Source organism: Diabrotica virgifera, chromosome 3 (genome assembly GCF_917563875.1).
Source record: "Diabrotica virgifera virgifera chromosome 3, PGI_DIABVI_V3a".
Classification (NCBI taxonomy): Eukaryota; Metazoa; Arthropoda; class Insecta; order Coleoptera; family Chrysomelidae; genus Diabrotica; species Diabrotica virgifera.
Genome location: NC_065445.1, coordinates 233,068,560 through 233,088,687, shown reverse-complemented (window position 1 = coordinate 233,088,687; position 20,128 = coordinate 233,068,560). Strand labels below are relative to the sequence as shown.

The 20,128-nt window shown below is 32.7% G+C and overlaps 1 long non-coding RNA gene across 1 annotated transcript; it reads left to right on the top strand.

The window, feature by feature from the left end:
* Positions 1 to 5,735: 5,735 nt before the first annotated feature.
* On the top strand, positions 5,736 to 18,498 carry LOC126881599 (uncharacterized). Its single transcript, XR_007696927.1, has 2 exons — positions 5,736 to 6,088; positions 15,915 to 18,498. It is a non-coding gene; the product is annotated as an uncharacterized LOC126881599 (long non-coding RNA).
* Positions 18,499 to 20,128: the final 1,630 nt, after the last annotated feature.

The following is a 20,128-nucleotide window of genomic DNA, read 5'->3' as shown; positions in this document are numbered from 1 at the left end:
GAAAGGTATCTTGTAATTTTTCTTAAAAATTGATAGTTTTCGAGTTATAGGCGATTTAAAATCTGAAAAATGCGAAAATACGCATTTTCGAGGCTTAAAAACTCATATTTAAATTAGTATTTTTGAGGTTGCCAGACACTTAAATTGAAGATTCAACGTTCAGCTTCAAGATTCTGAAGAGTAATCGCGTCTAACCTTAATTTATACCGTTGTTTTTTAATTGTTAAATATGCGGGTTTATCCGATTTTTTTGCCGGTGCGGCGCGCTCTATTTAAAAAATCTCCTTTTCTCCTCCAAAAAATATTTTTTCTAGATTCCTTGGGATATTCTAAATAAAATAAGTTTCTTGACATTTTTCTCAAAAGTTAATAGTTTTAAAGTTATAAGCGATTTAAAATCCGAAAAATGCCAAAAGGACGCATTTTCGGATTTTAAATCGCTTATAACTATAAAACTGTTAACTTTTGAGAAAAATGTCAAGAAACTTATTTTATTAAGAATATCCCACAGAATCTAGAAAAAATATTTTTCGGAGGAAAATGGGAGATTTTTTAAATAGAGCGCGCCGCACCGGCAAAAAAATCGAATAAACACGCATATTTAACAATTAAAGAACAACGGTATAAATTAAGGTTAGACGCGATCAATCTTCAGAGTCTTGAAGCTGAATGTTGAATCTTCAATTTAAGTATCTGGCAACCTCAAAAATACTAATTTAAATATAAGTTTTTAAGCCTCGAAAATGCGTATTTTCGCATTTTTCAGATTTTAAATCGCCTATAACTCGAAAACTATCAATTTTTCAGAAAAATTACAAGATACCTTTCTTGTTTAGGATGACCCAAAAAACCTAAAAATATATGTTCCGAAGCAAAAAACGTAATCTTTTGTATTTGTTTGAAAAAATTGTTTAAAAAATTTCTGCCCAAAAATTTCGCCCGGCACCCTTTAGACATTTTTCCACATTAAAGGGGACATTTTTGAATAGGAATCCACAAAGAAACCGAATCAGAAATTTTTCCAGACGGGAGCGGTCTCACCACATGGACTATTAGTGGGTTTCCAAAAGTTAAATACAACTTCATAAAATTATTTTCTACCTTTTATAATGTAAGTTTACAATGTTTACAATGTTGGTGACTGTATTAAATTTCTGAATTTTGTAAAATATTAATTCTGTTTTTCCTTTTAATGTATTTATCTATCAGTACCTCACTAGGCCCTCTAAAAAGACAAAACTTATGCGTGGGCCATCTTAGGCTCTACTCATGGGCCAGTTTTGGAATACCCTGTTCCTAAGATGGCCCACATGTAACTACTTAGTTTTTTAATTAATTTATTATCATAAATATTTAAAAACAAACTTAAGTACGGATATTATTTTGGCTAACAGTACTGCCAACTTATTACCAAAGCAGCAAAATAAAAAAAATTGTTTACATATTTTAATAGTTACTTTTCACTTAACTATGGCCACCTTTGGTGCACCTACCTTAGCTCTTTCGATGACGTCTGGAACTCCTGATCCTTGCCTGATTTGTTGGTGTGTTATGTAATCTCGAAGGCTCACGTTCAGCATTGCACGTTCCATGGCTCTTTGTGTAACTCTGAGTTTAATTGCGGATTTTTGCGTCAGTGTTAAAGTCTCTGCTCTATAAGTTTATACAGGCAAACATATTGGTTATAAACCTTTTGCTTGAGATACATGGGAATTGAATTTTTCAGAATATGGCTTAGTTTGCCAAATGCTGCCCATGCAAGGCCTATTTGTCTCAGTATTTAATGTGCTTGATTGTCTCTGCTTATTTTGATCTCATGTTCTAGATATTTGTAACTGTCTGTTTGTTGTATGGTACTATTGTCAATACTTAGTTATATTTTCATAAGTTTAGTTTTCTCAAAGTTTATTTTTAATCCTGCTCTCTCAGATAGAGTTTTAAGCGAATGTATCATAGAAATATATCTTGTATGTTATCTACGATGAATATCTACATCATCCGCAAACCACAGATGATTTAATCTCCCTTCATATATATTGATGCCCATTAGGGTGCATCGAAAAAATAAAAGTTGGAAATGTTATATGTAATAGCGTGAAAAAGTTGCTAGTGTTATTTTTTAGCATACTAGTATTTTTAAATTTTTTTTCTAAACGAATCTTATGCCCCCAACGACCTTGAATTTTAATAAATATCTGATTTTTACGGTAATTTCAATTTATTTTATTTGAAATAAAATATGTGCTAACTAGATCTAAGATCAATTAAAGAAAACATAAAATGTTGTCAATTGCAAATTTAAACGATATTTAAAGTTTTATTTGTTTTTTCAATCTCCCCAACCCCTTTGAAATTTCCCGCTTTGTGAGTCCGTGCGTGTAATTTTCGCTTATGTTTGCTGCGGTGCGTTACTTTGTTATTATTATTGTTTGTATATTAAAGATTTTTAAAATAGATAAACCAGGACCTTGGGGTATAAAATCAAGATGTGCTGTGGACCGCCTTATTTTTGGGGCGGTCCACAAAATTTATTTGGTACCACCAAATATACCTGAAAATGTTTTACCGAAATACAAACAAGTGATGAAGTTTTCTGGTTGATTGAGGAAAAAAACTCATCAAGAAAGAGCCAGAATTTTCTGGTATTGCCGAACAGGTTGCAATTAAATTGGAGGAAATATGGAAAAGGCTTTAATTCCAATAATTTAACATACAAGAATTATTCAGCTTTTAAAAGCCTACCATGACAAATATATGAAACTTATGAAACCATTAAAGAACATGCAAAAGAGTAAATTTTACAAAAATAAAATTCAATGCTTTAAGAACAAAAGTAAAGCTTGCAGCACGCAAATGTGACACTCTGATTAATTGTCTTTGTAGCAAATTTCAAAAAGTGCTTCTGGATGACCGCGAATTTCTATTAAATCAAAGAGGTCCCAGAAAAATGGTGATAAGCTCGATTGATAGGGAAAACAAAAACAAATATAATCAGAGAACAACGGTAAAAGAAGAAAGTTACCGACGCAAAGACAAAATTTTAGCTCAAGCAAAAAACAGTACCAAGTTTTATGGTCAATCTATCGTGGAAGAACACATAATACTTGTGCATGAGCCAGGGTGCAAATATTTCGGATATGGGTATCCGCTGTCTGGTATATCAGAAAGTATCAAATCCAGCTGTTGCACGTGATGAAACAGTCGTAAACACTGGCGTTAATGGTGATGTAACACGGCTGTTAGAAGAACATCTTAAAAAACCGCTTCAGTGGTTTGTATATCTGCGACATTCAAATGATTTACTCCTTGGACATCAAAAGAAGTTTGCCAGTGACCAAATCAAAAAACGTTTGGGTCTTCAAGCTTTCTCCTATAAAAATTTTGATTCAAACGACTACTTTGAGTTAATTAACTAACAAGAATGTCACCTTACAGAACCACCTATATTCTCTAGATTTTCAAGTGACAATCTGCGAGATTTTATTAAGAATCCTAACTTAGACCCGTTTAACATTGAGATTGAGAAATATCGCTGCCACAAACAACGTGTAGAACGATGTGTCAAGCTTGTGAAACAAGCTTCTCTAACAGTTTGTGGAGCGTATTCGAGGGATGGATTTATAAAAACTCGAATTGATTCCAGAAAAACTATGCCTCACTTTAATGCTAAATCGGAAGACATCTTCGAATAGAATGCTTTTACCATATTTTTTTGTAATATTTATATACCTTATTTTGTACTTTGCTTTATATTTATTTCAGTATTAAAAAACTTGGGTGACGTCAGGGAGACGGATAAATTAGGCTATTTTGTTATAAAAAGAATGTTTTAGTATACTTTTCTTAATAGTCCAGTCGTTGATATTTTCCGAGTTACATGGGAAAATAGTAAAAAGTGGTGGGGGAGCATAATTATTGAATTGAATTTTGTTTGCGAGCTGCCCCAAATTTTATAATTCTCCCTTTTAGGAGAGATCAATAGTAGTGTAAATTTAAAATCTCGACTGAATTCCGCGGTTGCATTAGCCGCCATATTGATTTTAAATTGAGAACTGTTGTTGCTTAATATCTCCGCCATTTTCAACTTTTCGACATAAATAGTGGGAAAGAAAATTGTTGGAAATGCAATTTCCAACAATTTCTTTGGCACAATTTTTTTATACGATCAATATTCTCCGAGTTAAGGGGGGACAATAATGGAAGCGGAAGGGAAGCATAATTATTGAATTGTCTCATTTATTATTAACTTTACGAATAATTGTACACAAACAAAAATAAAGAGAAGTATATTTTATACAATTTTTGAAACTTCCAATGAAACATCAACCAAACTAAGTATAATATAAAAGACATAAAAAGACATTATATGCATTAAGATCACTTAATTTTATTAACTAGCGGGTTTTATTGGTTGAATTTGTCTGTCGATATTTTAAGTTTTATGTCAGCTAAAATATCGTGATGTTTCAACATTTTTTTTTTAATTTTGGACCCTGTTGGGGGCGGGGAAATTTTCCCCATTTCCCCCCTTGTAGACCCGCCACTGGTTCTCTCGAAAAATTGTAGTAAATGGTAATTGCAACAATTTCAGTTCTTACACTTTTTGTCGAAAATTTGAAAATGGCGGAGATATTGAACAAAAACAATTGCTACAAAATCAATCAGGTCTTACGCTCGCACATTTACCACATACGTACTACCTTAAATATTGATTTTATCAAAAAAATGAACGGCATCAAAATTGCACAAAATTAAATTCTCTTCATTTTTGTATAGACATATATTTGTTGTAAAACTAATAATAAACGAGATAATTTAATAATTCAATAATTATGCTACAACTGTCACTATTTTCCCCTCATAACTCGGAAAATATCGACCGCACGAAAAAATCATAATTAATGAAATTATAGAAAATCGCATTTTCAACAATTTCAGTTTCAACACTTTTTGCCAAAAAATTTAAAATGGCGGAGATATTGAGCAAAAACAGTTCTCGTTTAAAATCAAGATGGCGGCTAACGGAACGGTGGAATTCAGTCGAAATTTTAAATTTATACTAATATTGACCCTCCCTAAAGATTAGAAAAATAAAATTTGGGGCAGCTCCAAATGCAAGGTCAAATGCTATCCCGACTGGGCTATAAGTAAAATTTTTAATTGCCTTGTGAAACAAGAAAATATTGTCCAATTTAAACCGAATTTATTTATTCAAGTTCTATAAGGTATTACATTTCCCTTACCAAAGAAATTTGCATATTAATGTATTTTTTCTAATTTTTAGTTGCCGTGGGGAGCAGAAAATATTTTTTTATTTCAACGAAATTTTACTAAAATGCTAAATAGTGTGTTGGGCAACTTTTGTGAGCTATTACATTTTCGTTTCGAAATAAAAATTTTTATCCTCTGTTAAAATTTTTCAAAATTTTTAATTGTCTTGAGGGGGGAGGCAGAAGATATTTTCCAATTTCAAAAAAATTTTACCAAAATACTTTACAGTTGATTGGGCAACTTTTGTGAGGTATTACTTTTCCATCGCAAAAAAAATTTTTTTTCGCCTTTTTCGATGCACCCTAATGCCCATATCTTGCAGTTGAGTGTTTCTAAATATTGACTCTAGAGCTGCCATGAACAATTTAGGTGAACTATTGTCTCCTTGTCTTACTCCTCGACCTAAGCTGAATTTTTCTGTGTCTTCGTATAGTCGTATAAGTACTTGATGTAGCGTTCTCATAGCTGTTTTTGATTAATGACGTGTACCTGTAGTCTATTCGGCTTTCCTTCAGAGCTTCCAGTACTGTTTCAAACTCTACCGAATCAAAAGCCTTCTTGTAACCCACAAATGCAAGAACCAGTGGTATGTTGCACTCGTTGCATCGAGTACAACATATAACTGGGACCACACAATGATGCTTAATAAATATTTTAGACACAAATAACACAAGATATTGCTTTTGACACGAAATGGTACAACACTGCTGGTAAAGACAAAAAGAATTTTATTTTGATGCTCAGTTCAGTAGCTAAAAAAGAAGTAGCCTTAAATGCTGGAAAAATTGTGACCATAAATTACGAATTTACTTTAAAGGTAAGAATTACATTTCGAAGTTTACTGATAATCGCTGCATGATTTCTAGTATTTATGTTAGCCTTTAATAGATTCAATGATACAATTAATGTTAGTTTAAGATCCGAATATAGGTCGATCTGTACCCATCTGCTTGCCGGATAAAACATTTTTTTATTAAATTTCATACATAAACAAATATTTCTAGCTTGGGTTGCCTATCAAAATCGTGTCATAGCTATGTTTAACGGGGAGGCTTTAGGGGTTGAAATCAATATTAGTATGGTATAACTATTTATATTTATTAAGTGTGGTAGAACTATTTTATTTTTAAATTAAATAGGCATATTTATTACAATTCATAGACTATTCAAGAAAAAATTAAAAGAAAAATATTGAAAAATAAACCAACGGTGGCAAATTTTTGAAGACACCTCAAAATATAATAAATTTTGCGGTGGACAACAAAACTCACCATTAGCTCATGGTAAACAAAAAATTCAAAAATATTTTATTATCTTATGAGTTTCTCGAGGTAACGCTGTTGAGTTTTTTTAGTTTGATCGAATTTTGACTTTTTGATATCACTCGGAAATCAAAACAACGATTTTTTTTGCAAAAACGGTGAAAATCAACATAATTATTGTTGTTAAACAAAAAAAAAGAGTGTGTGTACTTGTGTACGCACGTAAGAAGTTATACTCTTTGTCGTCATAAAAAAGAGTTTTTTTATATACCTCATACAAAATCGATAATATTTGATATAAGATGGTTATATTTTAGGTTTTAGATCATGCAGAACATTCTATAACTTTTCTTTCGTAAAATTAATAACAAAAGTTATCATAATTGAAATAACAGAAAATAATGTTGATGATATATGCCGAGAAAAATTTTTAATTTCTTTTTCAATTATAAGGATGTAATTGCATATTAGAATATAGTTCTAATTCCAATTAACTGTTCATAATAACAATGTTCAATATTGTAAAAATAAAGCTACTTTTCTCTTGAGTGAAATTCATATTTTTTGACATACCCTGTGTAATACCCATAAAAATTTACTATCTGATGGTTGAATCAGAGATTCTAAATATTGCAGAGCCTTTTATGTGGAACAACTATTTTTCGTAAAATGAATAATAAAAAAGTTTTCCATATTATGGTTCCAACTTACAGGGACATACTGTATATTATGACAAAAATATTTTTAAATCTGTAGGCAAGTCAAAAGTGTAAACTCAACCTTAATTTAACAAGAGTTATAGTCGGTTCGCTAAACTCAGACACAACTGGCTAGTGTTTTTAGTAGATATTTTTTTGTTTTTGGTCAATTTTGCGAAAATTGGCAAAATTGCCAACTATTTAGTAATTATTTTCTTGCCAACTTTACAAAATTGGCAAAATTACTTACTAAATTCACTAGCCATTTGTAGTAACACTGGTGGTACTCATTATTTTCTTTTAAAATATCATACAATATATTATTTACAAAAGTATATACAAATCCCGTATAATATCCCTACTTTATAGCATTTTCAATATCTTCCGTAAGTCCAAACGGTGAGTTTAAATTTTTTTTCAAGGAGTCCAACTTTCTTTGAAGTGAAGCTGAATTGTTCAAATATAAAAAAACTCTCCTGCGGTGTTGTCCGTATGAGATGATATGCCAGTCTCTAATGCATCATTGTCCTCTATGTTTACTTTTTGATTTATCTGTATAGCCTACAAAAAAAAATTAATCCAATTTAAATTTTAGATCACAACTACACCTGATATGAATAACATTGTAACTCCACTTATAATGTTTTTCAACTATTGCTTAAATGATTTCTATAAAGGACAACTTTCATTTTGATCTAAAAACTTTTATCCTATCATGTACCTAAATATAAAGTTTTTTAATAAAATAACCTCATTGTAAGTGCAAATTTTGAATCACTCGGTGGGAAAAACTTTGTAACCAATGTTACAATACTATAAATTTCTATTATTGATGAATATTTTTATAAACACATTGTAACATCTATATAATTTACGAGTGAACTAACTTCCACTGTTATATCTGATGTTCACAGTGGATTACATGTTCAATTACAACAGCGGAAACCCCTTCCTGCATCAAAGGCATTAGTGTTATTATTAGATACGTCTGCTAAGGAAAAATTTCCAAAGAAGAAAAATCTTGGAAAGGAGAGACAAAGAGGTGTTTCCAAAATTAATATTTTGAAGAAACTGAGGAACCCTGACCAAGAATACACTAGAAAAACTGTAAAATTAACGTAAATGAGAGAATTGGGACCTCGATGTAACGATAAATGTAACATTAAATGTAAATCGAAATTATATAAAAAAAGAATGACTCAATTCATTTAATAATTTTTGGGGAATAGCTGATCATTATAAACAGAGTGATTTACAGTATGTAGAGTTTGTAGAGCATACTTATGCAGATATAGTCCGTCCGCTATAACTTTTCCCATACGGTATGAATCATTTTCAATCAAACTAAATCAAAACATAAATTGAAACGAACGTTGATGTGTATATACATTTTGTATACTGTATACTATATACTACACACATCGGCATACGTTCCACTTCCTGTTTTGACTTAATTTGATTGAAAATGAATCGTACCGCATGGGAAAAGTTGTAGCGGACGGACTATTCTCAAACAATAGAGAAAAGTTAAATGAGTCCACGTAAAACTGGTAAATATGAATATAATTTGCAGTTAGCAGAACACTGACACCAAGTTCGTAAGAAACATTTTTGGATACTTTACCAGATAATATATGGTTAACTACGCCATTCAAAAAAAGTGGCATTGCAGCTCGACTTAAATCAGAACCATTAATGCTAACAACAATGTGATACATGAAAGCGAAAAGCTGAGGAAAAGTTATAAAATATGGATTAAGCAAATTGTAGCTGGAGCATCACTTGAGCTAATGGTTTATTGCATATAGGGAGACAGTCTGCAGTTCTGCTGCAAGAAGTTGCAGCTAAATAGAACATGTTCATGCAATTTTTTCTGCAATTGTTATATATAACACATATTATAATTTTCTCAATAATCTAACCTTTTTAATCTAATATCTGATAACTCTACTTAAAAAATCACATTTAATTTATAAAAACAACATAACCTAAAATTTATGGTTAGGTCAAAGTTTCTGTCTATTTCATGTCAGCTTATGCAATTACTTGTACCCCGTAATCATTTTATTGCAGAAATCTAGTTGCAAGTTGCAACTGATTGCAGAAGTTCTTGCTGCAAGAACTTGTGCTATAAATTTCGCAATTACTTGCAATGTGTAAAGTGGCTATGTTCAAATGTAGGAACCAAATTTTATCAACTTATTTTTAAAACACTTACCAGTAATCATTGACAGTAATAACTGGATTCTCCGATTCTTTAGTTTTGAATAAGTGAGATCGTAAATCGTTCCGGGTTGATTGATGTTATCCACAACAGTTCTCCACACTCTACCTCTTCGAGCGAATAGGTTTTTATCAGTAATTTTGCGATTAAAAATCGCACTCACACAGTTTGGGCTTCCACAATGACATGCAACATGCATGTTAATAAGTCCAAAAATATAATATGAACACTATTTAAAAAGTCAGTATAACAACCACTCTATATTTATCAATCAACGACATAACCAAAAACCGTCCAAACCACAGCTATGCTACAGCTGCCATATTGGATAATTTTTGACATGTCATTTGAACATCCAACCAATCAGAACAAAGGTATAATGCGCATGCGCACGGTCGCTAGGTTTTACCATATAAAAATTCACCCTCTATCGCCGGTAAAGAAGTATAACTTGAATAAGCATAAAAAATATCTCAAAGCGTTAACTCAAGGAATGTCTAAAGAAAATATATACAAAATTCCAGGTGGGTCGGTCAAGTAGTTTTTGAGGTACAATGTCTACAGCCTTTGAAAAAAAAGCAGATTTGAGGAAAAAGCGTTTAAAGTATTGTCACCTTTTATTTTCAATTTCATTTTTGTCTGTCAAATAGTAAAATAATGCATATCGGAATATCTTTTTGAATTCCGGAGTAATTTACAAAAGAAAATGAGAAAAGCTGTTGGCCGTTGTTCACTACGTTCAAGCGTGCTGGCGCGAACCTCCTGCAAAGCCAGTCCAAGGTAGGGATATTCAACGCTATCTCCCTACCTCCCTACTTTCGACTCGCTTTGCGAAAGCGCGCTTGAGCCTAGTGAGAAACGGTCAGCAGCTGGGCCCTGATTCTAATTCATTTCGAGGTCGCTATTTAATTTCGACGCCGCCATGATGGTAGCAATTTATAGCGATTCTTATTCATTTCGATATTAGCTACGACTTTTTTTTTATTTATTTATTATTTGTACATATGACCTGGCCTCTAGTGACTAATCCAGGTCGTTTTTTCCTGATGGGATTACAGATATTTTTTTTTTATACTTTTACATTTTTTACTCAACTCTTAAATATATTTTTACAATTAACAATTTGCCATAATCTATTAATTACGTTTAACAAACAAATTTAAATAAACAATTTAAAATATTTTTGGTACTATCAACTCCCTTCTAAGTTATAAAGACAGTCCCTCTATTTTCAGAAGAGAGTTGGTAGTTTTTTTTTTTTAATTTCATGAATTATGTATTGAATTATTATTTTTATTTATTTATTGTATATTGAATTATTATTATTATAATTGTAAATATCTATTTCTGAATTTATATTTTATTTTATTTATTTTAACTTTATCTTACTCAACTTCATCAGGGTTGGATTATTGGTTGTCTTCTCCTATTATTATAGATTTCTTGTTGTTTTTTAGATATTATTTGTGTGAGATTGTTTAATATTTCAAAATATTCTTCATTTTGTAATATATCTCTTATTTCAATTCTTTCTAATCTTCTTCTCATTTCTCTATGTTCTTCATTTTCTATAGTATTTTCACAATGTAACACTATATGTTCTGGTGTACCTAGTTCTCCACATTCACAATATGCATCATCTTTTAAGTTAAATATTTCCAAATATGTTGGGTACGGTCCATGTCCTGTTAAAAAGTGTATTAAACCTTGTTTTGGATTAAAATAATTTGGAATGTTTTCTAATATTGGTATAAAATTGTATAAACGTCTAGATTTTGTTGAATTTTCCCATTCATTTTGTCTTTTTCTATTTATTATTTCTTTTAATTCTCTTTTATTTCTTATATCTAATCCTATTATTTGTATTATTTTTTCATATTTTTCTTTTTTTAGTCAATAATTACATGCTCTTTTTTGTGTTTCTAAATGCATTGGCATTACTCCAGTTAAAACTGTGAGTGCCTGTGTTGCAGTTGTTCCAAATGCTCCCGTCATTCTTACAAGAAATCCTCTCTGAGCTCTATTTAATTTTTCTGCATTTTTTTTATTTATTAATCTATGTGCCCATACACTTGAACCGTACCCTACAATTGATGCAAGTATTGTACTTAGGTATATTCTCATCTGTCGGAACGAAATTCTATATTCCTTCTGTGCTAGACTAGCAATGCTATGCATGATCTTTGTTGCCTTTTCACAGACACAATTCATGTGTTTTGTAAATAATTTTTGTTCGTCTATTATAATACCTAAATATCTTGTTTCCATTTTTCTTTTTATTGTTTTCCCTTTAATTTTTATAATTGGATCTCTTTCTAAATTTTCTTTTATTAAACTATATGTTGTTTTTAAATCTGATATTGTTAATTTTACTTTATTCATCCAATCATTTACTCTTATTAATACTTCATTTGATTTATTTTCTAATTCTCTTCTTGAGTTTGCATCTATGATCAACAACAAATCATCTGCATATGCTATGCTTCCAAGCACTTCAGGATCTATAGTCAATTGTTCCAACAGTTCCTCTAGCATCTGTCAGGAAGCCCTTTTGCAAGCAAATGAAGGAATCGTAATCAATGGAGAGGTTGTAAATAATATTCGATACGCCGACGACACTGTACTAGCTGCAAGAACAGTAGAAGAATTACAACGATTACTTACAAACATAAATATTGCTTGCAACTATTATGGCATAAACATTAATATCAAAAAAACCAAGTATATGGTCTTCAGTAAAATCATGACACAACCAGCACATATTAGTATAAACGGCACTCAAATTGAAAAAGTATCAAGTTATAAATACTTGGGAACTTTAATAAACGAAACTGGAGACCAAAACAATGAAATAAAAAGACGTATCGAAATTGCCAGGGCCACCTTCATAAAGATGACAAAATTCTTCTGCAACAGAGATATAAGCATCCCTCTACGATTAATAATGCTAAGTGGCTACGTATTTAACACGCTATTATACGGTGTAGAGGCCTGGACTCTCAAACAGAACAACATAAAAAATATTGAAAGTTTCGAGATGTGGTGCTACCGTCGAATGCTGAAGATAAGTTGGGTTGAAAGAATCACAAATCTTGAAGTAATACGAAGGATAGGAAGAGACCCAGAAATTTTATTAACGATAAAACGAAGAAAACTCGAGTATTTGGGTCACCTGATGACAGATCATAAATACGCATTACTTCAAAATATAATGCAAGGAAAAATAGAAGGAAAACGGAATCCAGGCCGTAGAAGAATGTCGTGGATGCGGAATTTGAGAGAGTGGTTTGGCTGCACCACTAATGAACTTTTTAGGTCAGCTGTAAACAAAGTCAGGGTAGCCTTGATGATTTCCAATCTACGATATGAGTGGCACAAGAAGAAGAAGAATAAAGTTTATTTGTGAAAAGTGTCTTAGTGATTCCTAGCTTCCAACGAGATTCAAAACCAGCGAAAAGTCTTCCTAAATGTTGGAAAAACCCAACATTAAATTGATTTTTTTTTTAAAACTATTGGTTATACTTATAATAAAAGTATTACAAAAATTTAGCATAAAGTGTAGTTTTATTAAATATTAGTGTTGGGAATTTATTTCTCCAACAATAGTGTATATTTCAATAACGACGCAACTACCCTGTAGTGGCTCAGCACATAGTTACATTTATCTCGCTTTTATATCATTAGTCCTGTCGCCAGGGGGGGTACAACGGCCTCCTTAATTCAGATGGACTTACCCAAGTTTTTTTTATATATTTTGACCCGCAGAATACGAATTTTTTGGGTAACAGTTGATCCGGATGTCGATAAGATTGTTATAGACAAAGAACTTGAGGAATTACATAACAGCGATTTCTCGCAAAACAAAACATCTTTTTATATTTTTTGGGTCATTTTAAGCAAAAAATATTCCTACAAGTTTTTTCGTAGAATGCATAGTTTTCGAGATAACCGCGGTTGAACTTTCAAAAAATCGAAAAATTGTAATTTTTGAACCCTAATAACTTTTGATTAAAAAATAAAGTAGCAATTCTGCTTACCGCATTTGAAAGTTTAAGTCAAATTATATCGGTTTTGATTATTTGCATTGCTAAAAATTTATTATTTTATTGTTAAACAAAGCTATAAACACCTAGTATGTGAGTGATGTTTTCTATGATTTCTCATTTAAAATCGAACGAGTAGGTAGAGTAGCTACAAGTGCAAGCGAGGCAATTTCTACGTAGCATGCGTTAAAACGTATGTATTAGGCACGGGAAACACTATGTGTTTATAGATTAGTTTAACAATAAAAAAATTAATTTTTAGCAATGCAAATAATCAAAACCGATATAATTTGACTTAAAATTTCAAATGGGGTAAGCAGAATTGCTACTTTATTTTTTAATCAAAAGTTATTCGGGTTCATAAATTGCAATTTTTCGATTTTTTGAAAGTTCAACCGCGGTTATCTCGAAAACTATACATTCTACGAAAAAACTTGTAGGAATATTTTTTGCTTAAAATGACCCAAAAAATACAAAAAGATGTTTTGTTTTGCGAGAAATCGCTGTTATGTAATTCCTCAAGTTCTTTGTCTATAACAATCTTATCGACATCCGGATCAACTGTTACCCAAAAAATTCGTATTCTACGGGTCAAAATATATAAAAAAAACTTGGGTAAGTCCATCTGAATTAAGGAGGCCGTTGTACCCCCCCTGGCGACAGGACTACATCTTTACACAGTATGTTAGAAGTTAATTACGCAATAAACAGAAATTGGCAAAATTTACAGTTGCTCCATTCTTATTCCGGACCGGCGAGTTGATCTGCTGATAAGCCAGTCCATTGACGAAGGTCTCGGAGCCATGAATATTTCTTCCTACCAATTCCTCTTTTTTCGTCGATCTTTCCGTTGAGTATTAACTACAGCATCCTATATCTGCTACGTCTCATTATATGCCCGAGATATTCAAGTTTTCTCTTTTTTATCATCTTGATTAAGTCACCTTCGCCTTGACTTACTCTGTTTAAGACTTCTCTGTTTGAAATACGTGGAACTCAAGATGTTCTGAGCATTCTACGATATGACCACATCTCGAAGGCTTCTAATTTGTTCATGTTAACTTTCATGATCCAGGTTTCACATCCATATAATAATACAGGATACATACAACGTTTTAGGAACTTGATTCTTAGTTGTAAATTCAGCTGAGAGTTGCTCAGAATAGATCTAAGTTTAAAAAATGCTCCTCTTGCAATTTCTATACGAGTTTTCATTTCTTCATCCGGATTTAGTGTCTCTAGTTGTCTATATAGTCACTATCATAATCGTCAACCCGTACGCGTCTACTTTTGGACATAGGTCTCCCTCAGCTCGTTCCAGCTGTCTCTGTTTTGTGCAGCTCGCATCCAGTTACCGATAACATGCTTCAGATTATCGGTCCACCAGGTTGGTGGGCGTCCTCTGCTACGTAGTGCTTCTTCTTGTGGCTTCCACTCGACAATACGTTTTGTCCATCGGCGACGATGTCTGTGACGATTTTGACAATCTTGCGACGTGTCCTGCCCAATTCCGCTTTAACAACGCAATTTTTTCGACAGCGTCTTCCAGCGTCGATTTTTTCAACAGCGTTCTTTTCGTTCTAAGACGTATTTCTTCGTTTGGGATTCGGTCTCTCAGCGATACACCCAACATCTGGCGCTCCATAGCCCTCTGAGTTACCTGAATTTTGTTCACTATCTTTTTTGTGAGTGTTAATGTTTCTGCTCCATAGGTAAGTACAGGTAACACACACCGGTCAATGATTTTTCTTTTCATGCATATGTTAAGTCCAATTTAAATACATAGATCAGTTTACCAAACGCTTTCCAGGCTAATACTATGCGACGTGGGAGCTCACCCGTCTAGTTTTCTCTTCCCAACCGAATTTCATGTCCCAGGTACTGATAAGATGCAGTCTGCTCAATATCCATTCCATCAAAAACAATGTTACGATTTAGCACCAGATTAGTCATTGTTATATCTTGTAAATATTAATCTTTAGTCCGACGTCTAAAGAAGCGTGATATAATTTGTTCAAAATTTTTATTGTATCATCCATACGATCGGCTATAAGAACGATGTCATCTGTCTCCTTGTCGTACTCCTCGCTGTATATAGAATTTATTTGTTTGTATTGCAGATAGTCTTATGCTAGCCTTTGCCTTTTGATAAATACTTCTACTGCTGCGATCCCGGCAGGGGATAGATCTACTTCAGGAATAGCACACCTGCCCACGCAAGCTCATGGATTTCCCCAGCATCCCTTGACCGGGAAACCATGTCCAAACCCAATGCATTCCCATCTCCACCCTTTCCTCCCTTCACACCCGAACCAACTCGCCAACACGCACTGGCCAAGCGTAGCGTTTTATTGGCTTAGAACCCCAAAAGCCTACATAGTAATTGCAAGTATTTATATATTTTTTTTATTTTTAGATGTATCGAAGCATAATTTCGTACTACATGTTTTTGAGGACAATGGGAAGAAATCATTAAAAATGACAGATATACGATAAAGATGGCGATTCTTGTTGGACTTTGATAAATCCGAAATAGTTTGGACTTGTTATTTATAGTGCTTTTTAGATAATACATAGTATAAAAATAAGTTATGTTGTTATAGGTATACTTCACGTACAGGCCTGGATCCCGCGTATTCTTGTTCTCATGATCATTTTTCAGTGCGTCATTAATTATGACGTCATATACTGTATTGGGTGTGTCGAGACTTATTTCATGTAATTATTGACGAATCTGACAGATGCTAGAATCGTACTTAGCCATAGGTGAAAAGCTGGTGGAATTAAACTAATTAGTAATTTAGTATATTTGATTTTTACACAATATGTTAACATGTAGCTATTTTTTATAAAGGGGAATAAAATTAAAAAGTAAACAATATTGTTAATTAAATTTATAAATATGGAATCATTAAAAAATGACACAAAACTATCCATTAATTGTGTTTTTATCTCCTTCTCTAGGTGCTGTCTCCGCTTCAAAAGTTGGCAGTCATCAGAGCGATCTTTATTTCTGAAACCGCGGCTCTAAATAATTCATTGTTATTACATCCAAACCAGTTCCTAAGGTTCTTCAGCCATGAGTTACGTCTCCTTACTATAGATCTTTTTCTTGCATAATGACCTGGAGTATTAGATATACATCTCTCATCACATGTCCCATATATCTCAGTTTTCTTCTTATTTGTTAGTTCTTCTCGTTCCTTATGCGTAAGTCTCATTACCTCCACGTTGGCTATTCTATCTACTCATGAGATATTTAGCACTCTTCGGTACATCTCAAATGTCTCTAGTCTCCTCACGCCAATGACTAACTTTTAACGAACTAAATTCTAAACCAAAACACAAAAAAATGCACAAAGACGTTGTGAAACACAAGGGAAGTCGAATTCGAAATTTCAAAATGACAGGTACATAAAATACCAATGAACTGTCAATACGGATGGAATGGCCCTGTCCCATTCAAATAGTGAAGCGAGATTGCCACCAACATACAAGAAAGAGGTTCTAGAGAGAGACAGACAAGGTGCTGGAGAATTTGACAGGCCGTGTAATTTGAATTGCCTATATAAATGGACCTGATTGAATCAGTATTGACAGTTCGTTGAATGTACCTCATATTTTAACTTTCAGGGCTGATTGGCAGTACATATTTCAAAATTTAAATACTTTTTTGGATTTACAGAGTAAATAGAGTACAGAGTACCATACTTGGTGTTTAAATCAGTTTAAATACTTTTCAGAATTGTTATTTGTATTTATCAAAACAAATACCTACTTTCCTAAAGTATTTGGGAGTTAAATAATTTTAAAACTATTTAAATACTTAATTAGTGACTGTTTTATATAAAGTGAAGAAGTCCTTGATTATGTTTTTATGTTACTTTTTTTTATATTTAGAATTTTACTTTTATATTTCCCCGATTTAAGTTGATATAGGCAACTCAAATTACACGGCCTGTCAAAGTTTCCAGCACCTTGTCTGTCTCTCTCTAGGACCTCTCTCTTGTATCGTGGCTGCATTAATTGTCTTCGTGCCTATTCCATCCGTATTGACAGTTCATTGTAAAATACTGACCTGAATAATAACCGTCACTTGACCCTTTGACACTTCTAAAAAATGGCCAAAATGAACGAAGTTTTCGTCAAATGTTCGTAATACGTGTATTTGATTGGCTAGAAAAAACGCGCATTCTAAATATCAACGAATCAAACGTAGGTTAGGAATAGACATCTTATGTATATAACCATTGTAATGCTGCATTATTTTTGTGTTTAATCACGGAGCTACCGCTTTTTCCGTCTCATCTAACTTAATGCATTAGAGAGAAATCGAAAAACTGTGACGCACTGAAAAATGATCATGGGAACAAGAATACCAAAAAAAGTCGATTAATAGCAGGCTGAAAATTTGTTAATAGCTTAACCGTGTCTAGTCGGACAAACTTTGATGTACGGGAACACTGGAACAGGAAAAGTTTTAATTGTGGAACGTCATTTTAATTGTTGACTTGTCATCCTGACAAGTTTATGATTGTGAAAACTAGGAAGTTGTTTTTAAATTTATTCAATAGCAAACTTTGTATCATATTATATGAAAAAATGTTTGTCCGACAAATATGTTGAACATTTTAACAAGTCAGACACGTAGAACATGTCAAATGACCGGAGTTATGTAGGTGGAAAATAGCAGTCTGATTTTTGCATGAAAGTTTAATGAAAGGGTAACAAATTACTTGGAAGTTCTGTCCGACAAAATACATGGGACGTTTTCGTTGTCTGACATTCGAAACCCGTAACCTGTTCCACAATTAAATTTTCCCCTGTTCCAGTGTTGCTGTGCATCCAAGTTTGTCCGACTAGACACCATTAAGCTATTAACAAATTTTCAGCTTGCTATTAATAAACTTTTTGGTACGCGGCATCCAGGCCTAGTATTATTAAAGTGTATTAGAATATTGCATTACATTTTTTTTTCAATGAATAAAAATATAAAGTCATTTCACAGATCATATAAATACCTATTCTAATTCACCCTGTACTGATGACAAACATGGCCAGTTGTTAAAGTACCGAACTTTTTTATTATCCAACATGGGCAAATGAATCGAAAGATAAAATATTAAGAAAATCTGAGGCTATAGTTGGGTTTTAATTTCAGTATTTTATAAATGCCAGAATAGTCCACAGGGTGATGCGAACTTTGAGAAAAAAACACAGTTCGCTTTGTACACCCGGTATACAATGATAGTTTGACTGTCTAGCAACAATATTATCACAGCGATATCGTCAATGAATAAGGCAAGAACGTGGTAAAAAATCACTTAAATCGGACAACAGGTTTAGGAAATTCTAAACATCAAAAATCACCAAGTTCTTAGTGGATCGATTTTTTTGCACCGCAGTGTATATCATTTGTGTATTTTAGGTATGTTCTAATATAGTATAATATTATGTATAGATAGGTTTTTACTTGATTATTTTAAATCATTATGAAGTTTAACTTGCTAGAAACCTTGTAATATTGTGTACCTAATGTTTAAAAAATAGGTAGTATTGAAACACCAATTAAGTAAAGTTTATTATGTTGTTGTTTTCACCAATTTTGAAAAAATGTGAAAACGTTGAATTATCCACGTTCATCTGTCCATCCGTCTGTCTTGTCTGTCTGTTTGTAAACTCAACTCCTCCGTCTTTATACCAGGTAGAATGACAAATGAGGTGTCACATGAAAGCTTATAAACCGAGCTTGGTACTAAAGGTGAGAAATTTGACCTAGGCTGTCTCTCCGTCCGACCGCAAATATAACTCCTCCGTCACTATACCAGGTAGAATGACAAAAGATGAGAAATTTGACATCGGACTTCCGGTTTTAGATTTGCAACCGTAAGTAGGGGAACATGGGTAACAATGAGACACGGGGAACAATGAGACACCTGTATTTCTGGCTACGTATGCGACTTTTTCGTCAAAATTTTGACATGCGCGCTTTAGCTTTTATGTAAGGACCACGAGGTTTCTGTTTGTAGGCATCCCACGTGTTTAGTTTCGTTCCGACCGGCAGTGAGTGTTAATATTTGACCAATTCTTTTTTTGTCAAAGGTACGTATTTTTGAATTTTTAACGAAAAACCTGTTTCCTTTCATTTTTTGGCCAATGGATAATATGCAGGGCCTTATTATTTGATGATTAGAGATATTTTTTCATTGAATCGATTAAAGGTTAGGTTGAAATTAATTTTTGTTGTTGTAAAGGTCGTTTGGGTAACAATGAGACATTGCTTGTTAAGTAACAATGAGACATGTCTCATTGTACTCCATAATGTAGATTGTTTTATATCTTAATTTTAAATTAATTTTTTTAGTCTTTTTTTTGAAAAAAATGCCGCGAAATCCTCCTAGGAAATTGAACAAAGGGAGCTTTTCAGGGAAACAATTGCGTACAGCTGTAGATGCCGGATCCAGCATCAGAAGAGTAGCTAAGGAAAATAACTTGGAAGTTTTATTGGCAAGAGAATTGAGTTGCTATTATAACTTTTCCTCCGCATTCAACGAACAAGTTGCAACCTCTGGATTTAGGAGTCTTTAAGCCATTTAGTTTGGCTTACAACGCTGCCAAAAAGACATAAAA